Source organism: Prionailurus viverrinus, chromosome D1 (assembly GCF_022837055.1).
Source record: "Prionailurus viverrinus isolate Anna chromosome D1, UM_Priviv_1.0, whole genome shotgun sequence".
Taxonomy (NCBI): domain Eukaryota; kingdom Metazoa; phylum Chordata; class Mammalia; order Carnivora; family Felidae; genus Prionailurus; species Prionailurus viverrinus.
In genome coordinates this window covers 99,244,775-99,264,900 of record NC_062570.1, presented here as the reverse complement: position 1 = coordinate 99,264,900, position 20,126 = coordinate 99,244,775, and the positions used below count along the sequence as shown (strand labels likewise).

General features: G+C 37.7%; 1 protein-coding gene across 5 annotated transcripts in view; it reads left to right on the top strand.

Moving 5' to 3' along the window:
• The window catches only part of CKAP5 (cytoskeleton associated protein 5), a 113,084-nt gene that overhangs the window by 13,868 nt on the left and 79,090 nt on the right, over window positions 1–20,126 (top strand). Inside the window, exon 1 of one of the 5 annotated variants that reach the window (XM_047878155.1) lies at window positions 9,753–9,853. The exons of 3 other annotated variants lie outside the window; for them this stretch is intronic. The gene's annotated coding sequence lies outside the window, so the exon portion shown is untranslated. Of the gene's footprint in view, window positions 1–9,752; window positions 9,854–9,994; window positions 10,113–20,126 lie in introns of those variants that run through there. One more of the 5 variants, XM_047878157.1, reaches the window with a different exon arrangement.

The following is a 20,126-nucleotide window of genomic DNA, read 5'->3' as shown; positions in this document are numbered from 1 at the left end:
CTGGCCCCTGGGCTACTGTATTATACTACCTGTATTCAGCACATTAGCTGAGTGCCTAACAGTAACCTCACCTGATCTGCCAAGCACGTGTACTTGTGGAGCAGGGGAATAATGTGGATATTAAGGGAGGATTCTTAACATGTATAAGGCCAAATTTCATTTAATTTTTACATTTAGTTGGATTACCTTAGGCAAATTTGCTTAATCTCTTTGCCTCAGTTTCTTTGTCGGTAAAATGGGGATAATAGTATCAGGTTCAGAGTTCTAACAATTTAAATGAGTCAGTAATTTAAATGCTTAGAATAGTGCTTGGCCCATGGTGAATGCTCCAGAAGGGTGTATTAAATAAGGAACCACATGAAAGTGGTACTGTTAGGACAGATGATGAAACTGAGACTCAGCTAATGTGTGACAAAGCAAGTTTTAGAATTCAGATCTAACTTCAGAGCCCAACATGACAGGTTTAGAGACTGGAGCTCTGTACAATTAGATTTATTGCAAATAACTGTTCTTCTGCCCTGGCTTTGCCAAAGTGAAAGAGTCTAAAATTAAAATTACCCTCTTTTAATGGATTTTATAATAAAAAAAAAATGGGTAACCAAGAAAACAGTGGCAAAACTCATAAAATTTCAAAATTTATCGCTGAGTGATTTCTCACTTCGAAAAAGTTTACTTCAGAATTCCATTAAATATATTGTTTTCCTGACATTTGAAATACACATTCAACATACAAAATTCTATTTATAAATAACTCAAGGAACACATTTATTATATATTTAAGACTTCTATGGTTTGATGAAATGATGCCATTTTAGGAGTTATGTTAGAGTGCCAAGCACTCTGCTAGATGTAGGGTAATAAACAAAATCTGGTTGCTTCTTTCAAAGGAGAATACGATGCCCAAAAAATGTTAAGGGGGAGAAGTGAGGCTTAGCTTATGGGATGAGTAGAGCTAGAACCAGCTTCAAGGTTCCATGCAGAATTTTAAAGTTTTAGAGCTTTTAAAAACATTGAAGCTTGTTTTTGTTTTAAAAAGAAGTGGCTAGGTATGAAAGTGAAAAGTAAAAGTTCTTCAGCCAGCCCCATAGATGTGCTGCTTAGAAGTAGCCATTGTTTTAACAATTTTCTGTGGATCCTTCCAAAAAATGTGTATGTGATTTCAAACATGTACAATGTTGCATTTGTTTTGTATGGCTGCTGTAACAGATTATCACAAATGTGGTGGCTTAAAACAACAAAAATTTTTTCTCTCACTGTTCTGGAGCCCAGAAGTCCAACACAATTTAGGATGAGTCTTCTGGGGGCTAAAACAAAGGCAGGGCCATGTTCCTCCAGAGGCTCTCTGGGATAATCCCTTCCTTGCTCTTGGGTTGGCTGTTAGTATTCCCTAATTCATGTCATATCACTTCAGCCTTTTCTAATCTTGCTCTTCTCTGCCTTTATGTGGCCTTCTCCTACGTGTGTGTCAAATTTCCCTACTTCCCTGTTACAAGGATGTATGTGATTGCATTTAGGGCCCATTCAGATAGTTCAGGATAACCTCCTATCTCATGACCCTTAATTTCATCACAGCTGCAAAGACAATGTTACCAAATGAAGTGACATTTACAAAATCTAGGGATTAAAATCTAGTATTTTGGGGGGTCGTTATCAGCCTACTACCAATGTGCACAGCCCTCTATATGGTTTTACTAAATGCAAAAATGACTTCATATACAGCCTTCCAATTTTCTTTTAAAAATTTAATGTATTTCTTCCACATGAATATTTATTTAGTCTTCATCTTTTTTTAATAGTTGCAGAGCATTTTATTGAATGCATGAGTGTCTCACTTTTTAAAAGTTATAAAAACATGCAACACACAAAAACTACCATTTTTAATCAAGTACATTTTATTTTAATTTTAGTAGGCTCTATGCCCAGCACAGAGCCCTGAATACAGAGTCCAACAAAGGGCTCGAACTTACGATCCTGAGATCATGAGCTGAGATCAAGAGTCGTCTGATGCTTAACCAACTGAGCCACCCAGGCACCCCATAATTAAGTACACTTTTAAAAAAATTTTTTATTTATTTTGAGAGAGTGACAGAGAGCAGGGGGGAGGAGGAGGAGGAGGGGGAGGAGGAGGAGGAGGAGGAGGAGGAGGAGGAGGAGGAGGAGAAGAAGAAGAGAGAATCCCAAGCAGACCACCAGTGCAGAGCCCTTCTCAGGGCTAGAACCCATGAACCACGAGATCATGACCTGAGCCGAAGTTGGAGGCTTAACCGACTGAGCCACCCAGCTGCCCCTAAGTACATTTTAAATTAAGTACATCCACATTGTTGTGAAACATATCTCCAGAATTTTTTTCCCATCTTGTAAATCTGAATCTATACATTCTCTTTCTCTCTTCCCCCAGCCCCTGATAACCGTCCTTCTACTTTAGTTTCTATGAATTTTACTAGTTTAGGTACCTCATGTAAGTGGAATTATACAGTATTTGTCTTTTTTGTGACTGGTTTATTTCCCTTAGTGTAATGTTCTCCGTTCATTCACACTGTAGTGTGTAACAGGGTTTCCTTCCTTTTTAAGTCTTGTATTCCACTGTATGTATATATTTTACATTTTGTTTATCCATTCCTTCCCCAGTGGACATCTGTGTTGCTTCTACTTCTTGGCTATTGTGAATAATGCTGCTTTGAACATGGGTGTACAAATCATGTTGAGACCCAACTTTTAATTCTTTTGGATATATATATATATATACACATATATATACACACATATATATACACATTCAGAAATGGGATTGCTGAATCATATAGTAATACGGTATCCAATTTTTAATGTTTTGAGCAACCTCTACCATTTTCCATAGCAATTGAACCATTTTACAGTCCTACCAATGGTGTGCAAAGGTTCCTATTTCTCTACATTCTTGCCAATTATTATTATTTAATATAATAATCATCCTAATGGGTGTAAGTTTATCTCATGGTGGTTTTGATTTGTATTTTTCTGATGATTAGTGATGTTGAGCATCTTTTCATATGCTGTTGGCCATTTGTATATCATACTTGGAGAACTGACTATTCAGTTCTTTTGCCCATTTTTTTTTAGGTGGGGTATTTGGGTTTTTGTTGTTGTAGGAGGTCTTTCTGTCCTCTGGATATTAACCCCTTATCAGATATATGATTCGGAGATATTTTCTTCCATTCTGTAAGTTGCTTTTTTACTCTGTTGTGTCCTTTGATACACAAAAGTTTTTAAGTTTGATGTCCCAACTGTCTTTTTTGCTTTTGTTGCTTGTGCTTTTGGTATCACATCTAAGAAATCATTGCCCATTTCAGTGTAATGAAGCTTTTCCTCTATGTTTTTCTTCTAGAAATTTTATAGTTACAGATCTTACACTTAGGGCTTTAATCATTTCAAATTAATTTTTGTATATAGTATGAGATAAGAGTCCCAACTTTGTTCTTTTGCATGTGGATATCCATTTTTTTCACAGTGCTATTTCATAAGGAGTCTGCTTTGTCCCCATTGAGTGGCCTTTGCACCCTTCTCAAAGATCACTTGACCCTATACATGAGGGTTTATTTCTGGGTTTTCTGTTCTATTGGTCTATTGGTCTGTTTGTCTGTATACTAGTACCACACTGTTTTGATTACTGTAGCTTTGTAATGTTTTGAAATCAGGAAGTATGAGTCCTCCAGTGTTTTTCTTTTTCAAAATTATTTTGGCTATTCGGGGTCCTTTGAGATTCCATATGAATTTTAAGATGAATTTTTCTATTTCTGCAAAAAAATGCTGTTGGGGTTGATAGGAATTGTGTTGAGTCTATTAGGAGTATGGACATCTTAGTAACTAAGTTTTTCAATCCATGGATGTGAGATGTCTTTCCATTTATTTGTATTTTCTTTAATTTCAGTTTCACCTCCTGGGTTAGGTTTATTCCTAACCAAAAGCATTGTATTCTTTTTGATGCTATTTTAAGTGGGGTTGTGTTCTTTTTTTTTTTTCTTTTTTTTTTTAAAAAAAAATTTTTTTTTTCAACGTTTATTTTTTTGGGACAGAGAGAGACAGAGTATGAACGGGGGAGGGGCAGAGAGAGAGGGAGACACAGAATCGGAAACAGGCTCCAGGCTCTGAGCCATCAGCCCAGAGCCTGACGCGGGGCTCGAACTCACGGACCGCGAGATCGTGACCTGGCTGAAGTCGGACGCTTAACCGACTGCGCCACCCAGGCGCCCCAAGTGGGGTTGTGTTCTTAATGTCCTTTGCAGATTGTTCATTGTTAGTGTATACAAACACAATGTGTTTTTGTGTGTTGATTTTGTATCCTGCAAGTTTGCTGAATACATTTATTCTCAGATTTTCTTTTGTGGAGTCTCTAGGGCTTTCTACATATAAAAGTATGTCATCTGCAAACAGATAATTTTACTTCTTCCTTTCCAATTTAGATGCCTTTTATTTCTTTTTCTTGCCTAACTCTTTTGGCTAAGACTTCCAGTACTATATTGAATAGGAATGGCTACAATAGGTATCCTGATCTTATAGGAAAAGCTTTCAGTCTTTCACCACCGAGTATGATGTTAGCTATGGGCTTTTCATAAATGCCCTTTATTATGTTGAGGTAGTCTCCTTATATTCCTTGTTTGAGTGTTTTCATCATTGAGGGTGTTAAATCTTGTCAAATGCTTTTTATTGCATCAATTGAGATGATCATGTGGGTTTTGTCCTTCATTCTTGTAATGAGTTATGGTGTATTATGTTGATTGATTTTGGTATGTTGAACCATTCTTGCATTCCAGGAATAAATTCCACTTGGGCATGGTGTATAATGTTTTTAATGTGCTGTTGGACTCAGTTTGCTAGTATTTTGAGGATTTTTGCATCAGTATTTTATCAACAATATTGGTCTGTAGTTTTCTTGCAGTGTCTTTGTCTGGCTTTCATATCAGGGTAATTCTGGCCTCATAGAATGAGTTTGAAAATGTTCTCTCCTCTTCAAATTTTTGGAAGAGTTTCAGGATTGGTGTTAATTCTTCTTTAAATGTTTTATAGAATTCTCCAGTGAAGCCATCTCTCCTGGGCTTTTAATGTATCACTTTTAAATCCCCTTTGAGTGATGGTTGATAGTAGAATGTTTAACTGGGTGTGGTGCCCTGAGTAGAAGCCATAGGAGGGAAGGCCTGCTCTGAAAGTGATACTGACTTCTTGGTGCCACAAATTGTGCTAGATGTGACTAGATGACTCAGAAACTGTCCTTCCCAGTACTCTGTATATGGAGAAGGAAATATAGTTCATATTCCTGACTTCTTGAATCAGTGTTTTTATCTTTTGCCACATTACTTTCTTTGCCAGGCATAAGAGACTGATGATTAAAATTGTGCTTTTTGAGTGGCTTGTGTGAATCCCTTCTTTTTGGCCTGGGGACAAAATCTATTCTACCAGGGTGAGATTGCCTGGAAAGGGAAAATGATGGTAGAATCCACATGTATGCAAACTGTGGTTTTGGATTATCAGTACAACCGTTACCATCCCTTTGTAGTAATTTAACCAAGGGCCAAAGAGAATGAGGCTATGAGATTTTACCACTGAAGTAGAAGCACTTTCCAAACATTTAACATTAGCTGCAGATATCTTAGTACTGAAGAACTTGGAATTGCAAGCATGTTGCTTATCATATACAAATAGTGGTTGTGGAGCATGGTCTCAAAAGTTTAGAGGTGGGAGAGCTGTTAATACAAACTCCTTGTCTTATGCATGACAACACTGAAGCCTCCAAAGATTCAATGACCTTCCTAAAGTTTCACAGCTTTATGGTAGAAACTTATGGTAGAACAGGGATTTGGGAATATAAATTTTCTTCTTTCCAGCCCAGTGCTCCTCTCATATTGGGAAAAAAAAAAAAAAGTGCCTTCTTACACTTCTACCTGAACACTGTGGAATGTAACTTTTTAAATTATAAAATCCTACTAACAAGAGGCAGAGCTTTTTTTTTCTTTCATTTTTAAACTCCTGAGTATTCAATATATTTTAAATATAATATATTATTTATGTTATAAATTTGAAAAAGAAACGCCCATCATCCTACCACCCAGTTTAAGAAATAGATCATTACCAATATCCTGTGCAGTCCTCCTGGATTGCATCCTGGGTTTAATTCCCTGCTTTTTTCACTAAGTTTTCAGCATTATCCTCCTTATACTTTTCTTTTAAATTAAAAAAAAAAAAATGTATACATTCCTAAGCAGTATATTGTTTGGGTTTGTGTAATCATACTGTATGCTCTCTAGTACTAGCTATGGTTTGTGAAATTCATGCAGGTTTGTGCTAATAGTTGTCTTCATTTGTTTTCACTACTGTATAATATCTTTGCTGAATATACCACAGCTTGTTTATCCATTCTCTTGTCAATGAGTTTTTTAATTGAGATATAATTCACATACCATAAAATTTATCCTTTTAATGTGTACATACAATTCAGTGGCTTTTTAACATATTCACATGGTTATGCAACCATCACCAGTATCTAATTCCAGCACATTTTCATCACTCCAAAAAGAGACTTCATACCCATTAGCAGCCATTCCCCATTCCCTCTTTCTCATTCTACCCACCCCAGCCCCTGGCAACCGCCATTCTACTTTCTGTCCCTGTGGATTTGCCTGATGTGTGCATTTTATACCAAAGGAATCATACAACATACGGCTATTTGTGCCTTGCTTCTTTCACTTAGCATAATGTATTCAAGGTTAACTTATGTTAATAGCATATAATACTGTTTCATTCCTTTTTATGGCTGCATGATATTCCATTGTATGGATAGGATATTCCACATTTTGTTTATCCTTTCATAAATTGGTGTATTTGGGGGTTGTTTCCACTTTGGGGCTATTATGAATAATGTTGATATTAACATTTATGAACCAGTTTTTGTGTGGACGTAGTGCTCTCAGTTCTCTTGGGAATGGGTTGTTAATACAAATATTTTCCAAAACGGATGTATCAGTTTCTCCATGCTCACCAACAATTACAAAAAAATTCCATACCTCCTTTTTAAGGCATTTTTTTTGAAATAGTGGACAAGTATTTATGGTAAGTTTTAAAATATTTTCTTGAAGCTTCTTTTTGTTTCCTACTCAAGAGAATTGTATTTTGATAAACATGTTTAATATGACTTGTTATGTAATAAAATTGTTGAGGAATTTTACTTAGGTATGGATAAGCCCATCTGAATGTTGGAAAACCAGTTAAACTGACAGATATATAATATATGCTTTGGTTTGTTCTGCTTACTAGGAGTACTATTTGTTTAGCCTTGTAGCTTGTCGATCCAGATAAAATGACCAAATTTGACTGCTTTTGGATGGGATTTGAAAGACTAATTTTCATTGATCTACCCCTTTGAAAGTATTAATAAAGTAGCATCTAAGATTCGTACCAAATGATCAATGACTGGTTTGTAAATGGAAGAGGACATTACAAACCATTAAAACTAAATTGCAGAAAAAACTGGCTTTAATTCATAGGTATAAAAATATGGAGCCATACTAGAAATTAGTACTAAGTAATAATACAGTTACACTTGAACTCTCAGACATTGCTGGTGGAGGAAGATTGCAGAGTGGTTCATATAGCCGCTTTGGAAAACATTTTGGCACTTATAAAATTAAACATACATTTACCATACCACTCAACTTTCCCACTTCTAGGTTTTTGCCCAACAGAACTGAAAACTTAACGTCTGTATAAAAATCTGTAGTAGTCTTTTTCACAATTGCTAAAAGCTAGACAGAAACCACATGACCTGAGCCGAAGTCAGTTGCTTAACCGACTGAGCCACCCAGGCGCCCCCCCTCTCTCGCACTCGACCTTCCTAATGCATGAATTGTTATCATTTTCCTATGTTCTATATATAATTTTTACCAAATCATTTCCTAAACAGTTTCACATTCCCATGTTATGGAGAAGACTACTAACTGGTAGTTGAATTGTAAAGGTTTTCCACATCCAGTTTACTCTCTTCATGGTATAGTAAAGAAAAAAGCAGTAACCAAAATAAGATGGCCTATATTTAGACTATATTTGGTAAAATATCTAAGAATTATTCAGGAATATTTATATAAAATGTGTATTTGAGAGATATAAATCTGTATAATAATAATAATCTTGAGCTCTCATGTCTGAGATCGAGCTGTACAGTCAGTGGATTTCTTTTCTCTCTAAATTTTTAATTCACTAACACGCATAGCACTGGGTGTTAGCCATTTGTGTGTGTGCATGCACACCTGTATTCACTGTGCTATGCTTATTGATGGTTGTCTGGACTCCTGTATCAAAGAAAGTGTTGGTCATAATTTTTGTGATAAATATTTATTGAATATTCATTTTGTATCACACTGGGAGAAAAGGGTGATTATGATACATTCTAGCCCTTGCCCTTGAGGTGCTCACAATCTAATGGGGAGGCTGATCTGCAAACCATTACCCTCAGAATAGTGTGATATGCTTCCTGGGGATAGAATGAACAGTCTTAATTACCTAATTCAAAAGTATCATTCACAGTTAAATGCACTTTAAAGTGAGATTTTCTTGGCAGTTGAAAATCAGACTATTCTAATCTGAATCCATTTCTCTTACTGGCAGCCTGATCCTAGAATTCTCTAAGACCTTCAGAGACCTTCAGAATAGAAGTAACCTGTCCGTTCCCTAGTAAGCAGAGCAGTCTTGCCTGTCCTTTGGAATCTATATTTTCACTTGAACCCATGTTTGAAATGGAGGATGTTATTAGGGCACTTAAAAAATGGTCTTTTGCCTCACTAAATTGATTCCCATACTTGTCTGGTGGTGGTTTAAGGCTTTAATAAGGTGTGTTTATTCAGCTAATATAGGCTTAATATATTCCTGACAGTATGAGACACAAAATGCAGTCGAACCTTGTAAACTGAGATTGAGGAAAAATTCCTCCTATGAAAAGAAAGTTAAAACCCACTGATAACCTAATGGAGGGCTCAGAGACCATTACTTAACTCCAGAGATATTAATCCAGTTTCTACTACAGTTTTCTCAAGAACTCTTCATATTAAATTGCATGGCTGCACATCACAATTGTATTTGTGTGCAAGATTTCTTCATCTACGTGGACATGTGATGAATTCTTGGTCAGTTTTTGAATTCTTGTGCCAGTTCTTGGCACATTTTGCTCACAAGGAGGAGAATGTTTTCCATTTCTCCTCCTATTGCCTTCCTACCCATCTTCTATCATTGTCTGGGATTTCCCCTGTGGTAGAGAAAGGGTGAGGTGGTGAATCAGTGCAGGCTGCCCAAATTCCTTTCTGGTTCTTTCAGTTGCCATTTGAAGAAAACTAACTGCTCAAATTAATGGAATAAGCATCTTACATAATGGGGGCTATATATTTACCCAGATACTTTGGCTATTGCCTGCAGCAATTTTTTTTTTTTTCCATCCCTGGAGGAGGGATTAGGATTGTGATAATAAGAACTGGTCACCTCCTTTGTTTCGGGAATGTTGCCTGTGTTGCCAACAAAAAAAGAGGCCCACCCAACCGGGGAGGAGTCTTTCTAGTTGGTCCTTCTTTTGCCTCATGCCTTGAAAACCCTGTGGGCTAGAAGCAGCACCCTGAGTCCTGCAGACCTCTGGACTAAGATGCGGCTCCTTTAAGCCTTCAGTGGGTGTTGGGAGGGGCACCGAGGTGGGGCGGGCACTCTGACAGAGAGCTCTGGGCCCCGCCCCTGGAGGAGGCGTTTCTCAGCAGCCCTCCGCACCAATGCCGCCACGGCCCGCCGGGTATTCCTGCTGATTCTGCTCGGACCATAGGGCCCCCAGACCTCTCCCTGCCCAGGGAGCGTAAGTGTCAAACTGCGGGCGGGGGTCAAGCATCCCGTGCCCGTGCCGGAAGTCCTGGTGGACAGTGCAGGGGACTTTCCTGGCCTATCAGAGGCTTAGGTGGCGAAAGAGCGTAAACAATGCCGGCTGCAGTGAGCTAAAGCCTGGGGCATCTGCTCTACTTCTGGGTGGTGACAGCGGCCCTAGGGTGCTTGTTTGGATATGCAGTGGTTGAGCTGTGTCCACGACCCGGCTTTGCCCCAGCCTGGTTCCTCTTGCGGTGAGGAGAGGTTTGCTTTTACTCGAGTGTAACCCCATTGAGCTGGATGGGTGGAGCTGGATCTAGTGTCCTGGGCCTTGGGTCCTTCGCCTGGGATTTGGAGACCTGGGTAGTTTAGGGATGAGTAAGCATTAGATTTTCAGGTACCTTGGTAGAGTTGAGCAGTAACTCTCCAAGTCGACCTAATTCACAGCCAGGTTTTAGCTTTCCAACTCCCCAGAGGCCTGTGTTGCTGTGGGTCCCTCTTTTGGAGACATTAACAGTGATCATCTGCTCCGGAGAGTTCAGTTAATCTTCTGTCCTGCTGATATGAATAGCAGGATGTGTAAGAGATCGCTCAGAGACAGCTCTTTATCCTTCCCCTTCAGAAGGAATTTATGAGAGGCTACCATCCCAGGACTAGGACAGCAAGCACACCCAAGTTTCCTGAGATAACTGCTAGTGAAGCAGTTCAGATTTCTGGAGAATACTCCAGCAAGAGGGTAACACTTGTCCTTGTTAATGGGAATTACCTGAGGGCAGTGAGGTTTTTAAATTTAGGGGGAAGGGTTTGTCTTTTTGTTACTGGTACTTAGAGATGAGCTTTTGTCTGGGTTGGCCAAGTAATAAAAATCTTAACTTTTCTATGACAGTTACATAATTGTTATGCTTCTTTAATCCATTTGTCCTTTCTATATAAGGTTTGAGTAAAGCTCTCTGGGCTTGCCTGTGTATTCTGTTTTATCCCTATTTCCCTGTTTTATAGTTCTTTTCTTTGTTTGTTTGTTTGTTTTCTGTTTTTTTGTTTGAGTCTATTATCATACTTCATTGGTCATTCAAAGGAGTTGCTTTTGGAGTGGACATTTTCTTCAAATTTCCCTCACACTTATTCTATGCTTCTGCAGTAGCATTTCCTTAACCAGAAGTGAGACTCCAGGAATGGTAATCAGATCCAGATCTCGTGTATTGTGATAGCGAAGAGCTTTTGTAGGTCAAGAGCTTGGGAAATAGCCATAAAATGGTTTCACTGCCATGCCTTCTTCCCAAGTAGAAAGCTGAAACACCCTGTTTAGTAGCTTTATGATCATTCTTATAGACTGTCAAGTTAGAGGAACTTAAAAGGATACTCCAGTTGGACCCATGAATGGTACGGCCAAGTTGGTGGACTGAGAGAAAGGAGATCTAGGTTGTAGGCCCAGCTCTAACATTACTCATGACTTGATCTCTTGGTGCCTTACTTTTAGCTGATTGATGAATGAGAAAATGCAGATTGCTTGAGTCTATATGTTATAATAATATATACTTAATAGGTAATTTGTTATTTAATTGAATACTAAACTGAAAAATCGGTTCAAAATTTATTCTAAGTTCTACCTTTAATATGACCTTGGAAACATTTCTTAATCTCTAGTCTAAAAATAAACAATTACATCTAAACCTTTTCAGCAGCAGTGTGGATTATGTGGTATTTGAGCTCTTTGGAAGATGTTTTAGATACAGTAATATGTAAGATTATAATATTTCCGTGGAATAGACTTATTTTAGCTGGCCTCCTTGCCTTTGCTTCTGTTTCATGCTAGTTGTAAAGGCTCCTGAGAGCTCTGAATAATTGAAAGTTATGAACGTTTGTAGTATGACTAGATTGAATGAGCCATAGCAAGCATCATATATAGTTCAAATTAATTTTATTAATGCTTCTCTTTGTTGGCAGTTTTATTTACTCTTAAAGCATCAAACCTTGTTATGCAATGACAACTCGGTTTCCTATGTCTGTGTTTATAAAATCCAGAATCCTCTGTTTAATCCTGGTGCCACATTTTCAGTCACTTGAAGATCATATTTCTCAAGTCTAAAACTAAACTCATCATATTCCTCACCTCTTCTCCATTCCCCAAAAATAAACAATACAGAACTCCTGACATTTTTATGTCATTGACACTACTGTTCTCCCAGTCACCTAGACTGGATCCTCCTACTAGACTCTAACTGCTCCCACATCCTTATTTGCTAAGGCTTACGGATTCTCCTTCTTTAATGTAACTCCCTTCAGTCTCCCCTGCCCATCCTTTCCAGTCCTAAGACCCCTAATTCTGGCTCCTATTTATCTTTGTCCTGGAGTACTGTGATGATTTTCTAGCAAGTCTATTTTCTCTCCCTTCCAATCCATTCTACATAGATTTATCTTTCTGAAGTAGATAGGATTATGTCATTGCCCTGCTGCAGTCATCAGCATCTGCTGCTTAGCTTAATATTCAAGATTCTACATGACCTGACCCTCGTCTACCTCTCTGGTCTTAGACTATGGTAAATGGAGCCATTCATTGTTCTTTGAACATGTTCTGTACTTTTCTGTCTCTAAGACTTTCCCTTTCTTATTTTCTCAGCCTAGAATATCTCCTCTTCTACTTCTGTTTGTTTGTCTGTTTTTTTGGAAATCCCACCTTTCATTAATCACTGAGTTCAGATACCATCCTTTCTGTGAGATTTTCGCTGACCATACCTCACTTACTGGTGGTTAATCCTGTCTTAGGGAGGCCTGGGTGGCTCAGGCAGTTGAGCATCCAACTTCGGCTCAGGTTATGATCTCACAGTCAATTCGAGCCCTGCATCAGGCTCTGTGCTGACAGCTCAGAGCCTGGAGCCTGCTTCGGATTCTGTCTCCCTCTCTCTCTGCCCCTCCCTGGCTCATGTTCTGTTCTCTCCCTCAAAAATGAATAAACGTTTAAAAAAAAATTTTTTTTTAATCCTGTCTTAGAACTCCCATAATCCTTATTTATCCCTTGCTTAAAGCAGTTTCCACACATAATATATTTTGTATTATGATTATTTGTTTAAACTTCTTACTTGTACTCCTGTGAACTTAGGCACCCATAGGAAAATTCAGTGAATGTGAATGCTTTAGGTAAAATTGGAATAGACTAATTCCTTATTACTAGAAAGGACTCTTAACCTCTGCAGCCAACATATGCACATGTAAAATGATCAGTAGCTTTAACATATCATTTTTTTAAAGTTTATGTATTTATTTGGAGAGAGGGAGCAAGCGAGAGAGAGTGAGAGTGTGAGTAGGAGAGGGGCAGACAGAATCCCAAGCAGATTCCACACTATCAGCGTGGAGCCCGATGTGGGGCTTGAACTCACGATTCATGAGATCATGACCTGAGCTGAAACCAAGAGTCAGACACTTAACCGACTGAGCCACCCAGGCGCCCCAACAAATCATTCTTATCTCCTAAGTACTTCTGTTAGTAAACTTTGTTAGTTTCTTTTTTTTTTTAAACAGTTTTAATGAAATATAATTTGCATATTACCCATTTTGAAGTGTACAATTCGGTGGCTTTTAGTATATTTCTAGATTTGTGCAGTCATCACCACAGTTTTAGAACATTTTCATTGCCCCAAAAAGAAATCCCACACTCTTGGGGCGCCTGGGTGGCTCAGTCGGTTGAGCGACCGACTTCGGCTCAGGTCATGATCTCAGAGTTTGTGAGTTCGAGCCCCGCGTCGGGCTCTGTGCTGACAGCTCAGAGCCTGAAGCCTGCTTCTGATTCTGTGTCTCCCTCTCTCTCTGTCCTTCCCCTGCTCATGCTCTGTCTCTAAGAAAGAAAGAAAGAAAGAAAGAAAGAGAGAGAGAGAGAGAGAGAGAGAGAAAGAAAGAAAGAAAGAAAAGAAATCCCACACTCTTTAGCCATTACCCTTTTGATAGCCCCAAACACCTCACTCGTAGGCGACCACTGATCTACTTTTTACTTCTATAGACTTGCCTATTCTGGACATTTCATGTAAATGGAATCATACAATATGTGGTTCTTTGAAACTGACTTTTTTTAGTATAATGTTTTCAAGGTGATAAAATACATATACCATAAAATTTACCATCTTAACCATTTTTAAGTATGCAGTTCACTGGTATCAGATTCCATATGAGATTATGTTGTTCAACCATCACCACCATCCATTTCCATAATTTTTTTCATTTGGAAAACTGAAACTTTACACCCATTGAACATACCCCAATCCATCTGTTCACTGGCAAAAACCCTTCTGCTTTCTGTCTCTCTGATTTTGACTGTCTCATTTAAGTGGAATGATCTTTGTGGCTGGTTTATTTCACTTTAGCATAATGGCCTCAGGGGTCATCCAGATTATAGCATATTCCAGAATTATTTCTTTTTTAAGGCTAAATAATATTCCATTGTATGTGTAAACCACATTTTGCTTGTCCACTCACCCAGTGATGAACACTTGAGTTGCTTCCACATTTTAGCTATTGTGCATAATGCTGCTATGAAATGAACATAGGTGTACAAAATATGTCTTTGAGACCCTGATTTCAATTCTTTTGGGCATATATACCCAGAAGTAGAATTGCTGGAACATATGGTAATTCTGTTTTTAATTTTTTGAAAAAGTGCCATAGTGTTTTCCACAGCAGCTATACCATTTTACATTCTTTTTTTTTTTTTTAATGTTTATTTATTTTTGAGAGAGAGAGACAGAATGTGAGCTGGGGAGGGTCAGGGAGAGTGGGAGACACAGAATCTGAAGCAGTTTCCAGGCTCTGAGCTGTTAGCACAGAGCCTGATATGGGGCTCGAACTCTTCGAACTGTGAGATCATGACCTGAGCCGAAGTCGGACACCCAACCAACTGAGCCACCCAGGTGCCCCCCCCCCATTTTATATTCTTAACAACAGTGTACAGAGGTTTCAGTTGCTCCACATCCTTGCCAACAATTGTCTTTTTGTTTTGTTTTGTTTTGATAGTAGCCATCCTAATAGATGTGAGGTGGAATCATAAAATTTTGATTTACATTTCCCTAATGATTAGTAATGTTAAGCATCTTCTCATGTGCCTATTAGCCATTTGTAGATCTTCTTTGGAGAAGTGTCTAGTCAAGTCCTTTGCCCATTAAAAACTTTTTTTTAAGTTTATTAATTTCTTTTGATAGCATGTACGTGCGTGTGTGCAAGCAAGCAGGGGAGGGGCAGAGAGAGGGAGAGAATCCCAAGCAGGTGTGGGGCTCCACATGGGGCTCCATCTCAGGAACTGTGAGATCATGACCGGAACCAAAATCGAGTCAGACTCCTGACTGACTGAGCCACCCAAGTGTCCCCTTTGCCCATTTTTTAATTGGGTTGTTTGTTGTTGAGTTTTAGGAGTTCTTTATAGTACTTCATTTCTTTTTCTTATTGAATAATACTTCATTGTGTGGATTTTCCATATTCATCAATGGATGGACATTTGGATGGCTCCCATTCTTTGGCTATTGTGAATGTTAGTTTGGTTTCGGTTTGCTGTGTATATTGAAAACAGTACTACATTCCTCTAAAGAAATCATTCAGGCCTTTAACTTATGTGACTTTTCATGAAATCATTACGTTTAATTTTACATGTGTTCTATTTTATACTGACTCTGAGGTTCCTCTTCATTACTTCCTGTATATGTTCTGGATGTTCCCAAGGTTTTTATTTTCCTTTGTGACAATGACTAGTTAAAATTTGCAGAGTTCAGCTTTCAAGCAGTGGTCACTTTAAAGACCACTTCCCCAAATGTTCTAGAATTATAGAAATTTAGAATGAATATGAACTATAGCCGTTGTAGTCTAGCATCCTTTTGTTTTTTATTAATCTCAAGGAAAGTTTTTTTTGTTTTGTTTTGTTTTGTTTTGTTTTGTTTTGTTTTGTTTTGTTTTTTTGATCAGTTAGTAGAGCCATCTCTCAATGGAATAAGAGCTTTCAGGGGTAAGGGTTGGACTGCATGAATAATCCCAAATTACAATTAAAACTGTAGTCATTCCTTTCTTATCCAAAGGCAGGTTAACAGTGTTTTAAGGCCCAATTGGGTAGGTAGGCTTGATTATTAGAGGCAGCTGCTGATTAGGGATGATTTCCCCCTTACCAGCTAACTGTATTTTAAATTTCTCTAAGTTACCTATGTCCTTTTGAAAGAGTCAAATAAACTTGTTTTTCACATTATACTCATTTACTCTTATATTTTCTTTCTTTCTTTCTTTCTTTCTTTCTTTCTTTTCTTTTCTTTTCTTTCTTTTTTGTCTTTATATCTTAACTGAATTAGGTAAGGGGTGCTTGGTGGCTCAGTTGGTTAAGGGTCAGACTTCAGCTTGGGTCATGACCTTGCAGTTCATGGGTTCGAGTCCCCCATCAGGCTCTGTGCTGACAGCTCAGAGCCTAGAGCCTGCTTTGGATTCTGTGTCTCCCTTCTTTCTGCCCCTCCCCGCTCACCCTCTTTCTTTCTCTCAAAAATAAATAAAAACATTAAAAAAAAAAAAAAAGAACTGGGTTAGGTAATCACCAAAATAAATCATATTATTTATAAAGGTTGAATAGTTTTCACTATAGATCGTCTAGAAACCACATGTAGATAAATTTTAAGAAATTCACCAAACTAGCATTCAAGAAATCTCTTCTAGGCCAGTCTCTCCTACCTAAGTGACCTGGGTAAGACATTGAACCTTTATTTCCATATATGTAAAAAGAGGATAATTATATTCACTTTATCCCATGTTGTTCTTTGAGCATTGTGAGGATAGAGATTATTAAGACAAAAAGTTCTTGCTCAAGAGAATCTTACAGGTTAGGAAGAAAGAGCTCATAACTTAGAATAATAGAAAAAAGAAAGAAAATCCAATAAGGTAATAAAACAGTGTGCTTGCATTTACATTGTGAAATGCATAGAAGCAATTAAATATCTTCCTCACTAGATCCTCACATAAGAAAATTATTGTAAAAATACTTGTAAAATATAAAGTATTATTGAAATATAGATTGGTAGTAACTGTTTTAGGTAGAGACTTTGGGACTGTTGTAAACAGTGCCCTAAAGTCTTTGAAAGTAAAGAGCTTTCATGTGACCATAAGATTTAGAAGGTTGTGTAGACCAAGAGATTTTAACCTGGGGTTGAAAGTCAGGGACTCTATGAACTTGGAAGGAAAAATAATTGCATCTTTATTCTTACTAACCATCTAACTGAAATTTTAGCATTTTCTTCAGTGAAGAATGTAGGCCATAAGCCACAATAATGTTAGAATGACCTGTATATTTGTTACCAATAGAAGTAATTTTCATAATCACATTATGTGATATAGTATATCAAAATATTTTTGTCCAATATAACTTCAAAATTATAGTAATTATAGTAATACACCTGCTGCTACATTTTATTTAATGTATGGAGAAGTTCATTTAAAATGTCATTCACATTTTAAAGTAAATATTTTGATACAATGTAATTAACAATTATGTTTCAAAATTATTTTACATAATCTTACATATTTTATTTTATGCATTAAAAAATATTCTGAAGAAGGTGTCTGTGACTTTACCAGAGGCCTATGGCACAAAAAAGAACCCCTTTTGTACGCTATTTTTTTTAATGTTTTTATTTTACTTTTGAGAGAGAGACAGAGCATGAGCAGGGGAGGGGCAGAGAGAGAGGGAGACACAGAATCCAAACCAGGGGCTCTGGGCCCTGAGCTGTCAGCACAGAGTCCGATGCAGGGCTCAAACTCACGAGCCGTGAGATAAAGTCAGATGCTCATCCGACTGAGCCACCCAGGGCTTCCTCCCCCCGCTTTTGTACATTCTTAAGACAAAGTGGCATGTATATGTATTAATTCCATTTTACCTTTAAGAAGGAAAGATGGATAGTCTTGCCATCCTCAGGTGCAGGCCACCATCATCTTTGATTTAGATCACTGTATTCTAACTGGTTTCTCTCCATTGTTACTGCCTTCCAAAGCATTCTTTACATTGCTTTTTACATGTACAACATATGGTCTTCAAAAAATGTAAGTTTGGGGGCACCTGGATGGCTCAGTTGGTGAAGCATCCGACTTTTGATTTCAGCTCAGATCATGATCTCATGCTTCATGAGATCGAGCCCTGCATGAGATCAGGCTCTGCACTGATGTCACGGAGCCTGCTTGGGATTCTCTGTCTTCCTCTCTCTCTGCCCCTGCCCCCTTCAAAATAAATAAAACATTTTTTTAAATGTTCAAAAAAATGCAAGTTTGATAGCATATGTAATATTTCCTATTTAGAATTCTTCAAAGTTTCGTTTTACATTTAGGATAAAGTCCAAATTCCTTAACATTGCTCACAAGATCTTCCAGGGTCTGATCTTGACTTACTTTCTAGCCTGACTTTATATCCTTTTACTTTCTGTGTTGCATTTTATACTTTAGCCTTGCTGAACTTTGTTCAGATCCTCAAACCACCATAATAAAAGAAGTTAGGTGCTATGGCAGTTTCTAAACCACTATCTCCATTTCTGTACTTGTCTCTGAATGATACGTTTGTGATCCAGTACAGTCCTTTGTACCACATTTTGAGTAGTTTTGAACTATAGTACACACACACGGATGAATTTTACAAATGAAATATTGAATGAAAAAAGTAAGTCATGGAAGACAACACACAGATAATATTTTTCTAAAGCTAACAAACAAGCAGTTAATTTTGTTGTTTAGGGATGTGTGACTGTGACTATGGCGTAGAACTAAACGAACTCCAGGAAAATGCTTCTGTGGGAGAAGGATGGAGTAGGAAAGAAATGCCCAGGTGAAGTAATAATAATGGTAGTGTTCTGTTGTTGTTTTTTTTTTTAAGTTTATTTATTTATTTTGAGAGAGAGCACAAGCAGGGGAGGAGCAGAGAGAGAGGGAGAGAGAGTATCACAAGCAGGCTCTGCGCAGTCAACGCAGAGCCCAACATAGGCTCAAACCCACGAACCACGAGATCACAACTTGAGCTGAAATCAAGAGTCAGACACTTAACCAACTTAGCCACCAGGCACCCCAATAATGGTAGTGTTCTAATTTTTAGATTGGGTGTTAGGTCAATGGGTCAATTTTATTGTAATGCTTCCTAACTCACAAACTGTATAGATTTTCTTATAGATGTAAAAAATTAAATTCTAAAGTTAATTTTAAAATGAAAATAATTAGGGAAGAAAACTAGCGGATAAAGCCTTTTTTTTTTCTTAATATATCAATCCTGCAAGAAGACCAACACGAAGAGCAGGAGTCCCCAGTGCCACATACATAACACTATATCCATTATTTCAATGGCTGGGGAAGTTTGGGTATGAAGCACGCCTTTCTTTTTAATAGAAAGCAAAACCATAAACACCAACTTTTAAAAACTCAGGCAATAAAGTAGTAGAAGCCATTTCAGAATATATAACACAATGGCATCTAAATTTTACATGAGGCAGTTGGGTTAGATATTCTTTTTCTTAATGGTTTCTAAAAAGCAACCAACAAGAAAAAAAGAAAAAGTATTGCAGTAAACTTACAGAATACTGAAAGATACTGACAGTTCACATTCTCTTGGTTAGAAAATGTGTTGAAAGCTTTCATTGAGTGTTTCTCTTTTTAAAAAGTCAGATAGGAGAGATTGCTTTTGCAGCTCAAACTTATGCCAAGAAAATAACTTTAGAAGTTTTTAACCCAGGCTGCCCATTAAAATCACCTGAGAACTTACAAATTTTTTTTATTGAGATGAAATTCACATTACATAAAATTAACTCTCTTAAAGTGAACAATTCAGTTGCATTTTGAATACTCACAGTGTTGTGTCAGCACCATCTCTTTCTAGTTTCAAAACATTTCCATCACACCACAGTCAAACTCCTTACCCATTAAGCAGTTTCTTCCTATTCCTGCTCTTTCTCCAACCCCTGGTACCCCATAGTCTGCATTCTGTCTCTAAGGATTAATCTACTATAGACATTTCATATAAGTGGAATTCTACAATATGGGATCTTTGTGTTTGGTTTCTTTCACTTAGCATCATGTTTGTGAAGTTCAGCCTGTATCAGTACTTCATTCCCTTTTATGGGTGAATAATCATTGTACTTACACACCAGAATTTGTTTATTCATCCATTGATGGACATTTGGGCTGTTTATTGGCCCAGGTCACTAGTACTGCTATGAATATGCACGTACATGTACTTGTTGGAATACCTGTTTTCAATTCTTTGGGTATATACCCAGGAGTAGAATTGCAGA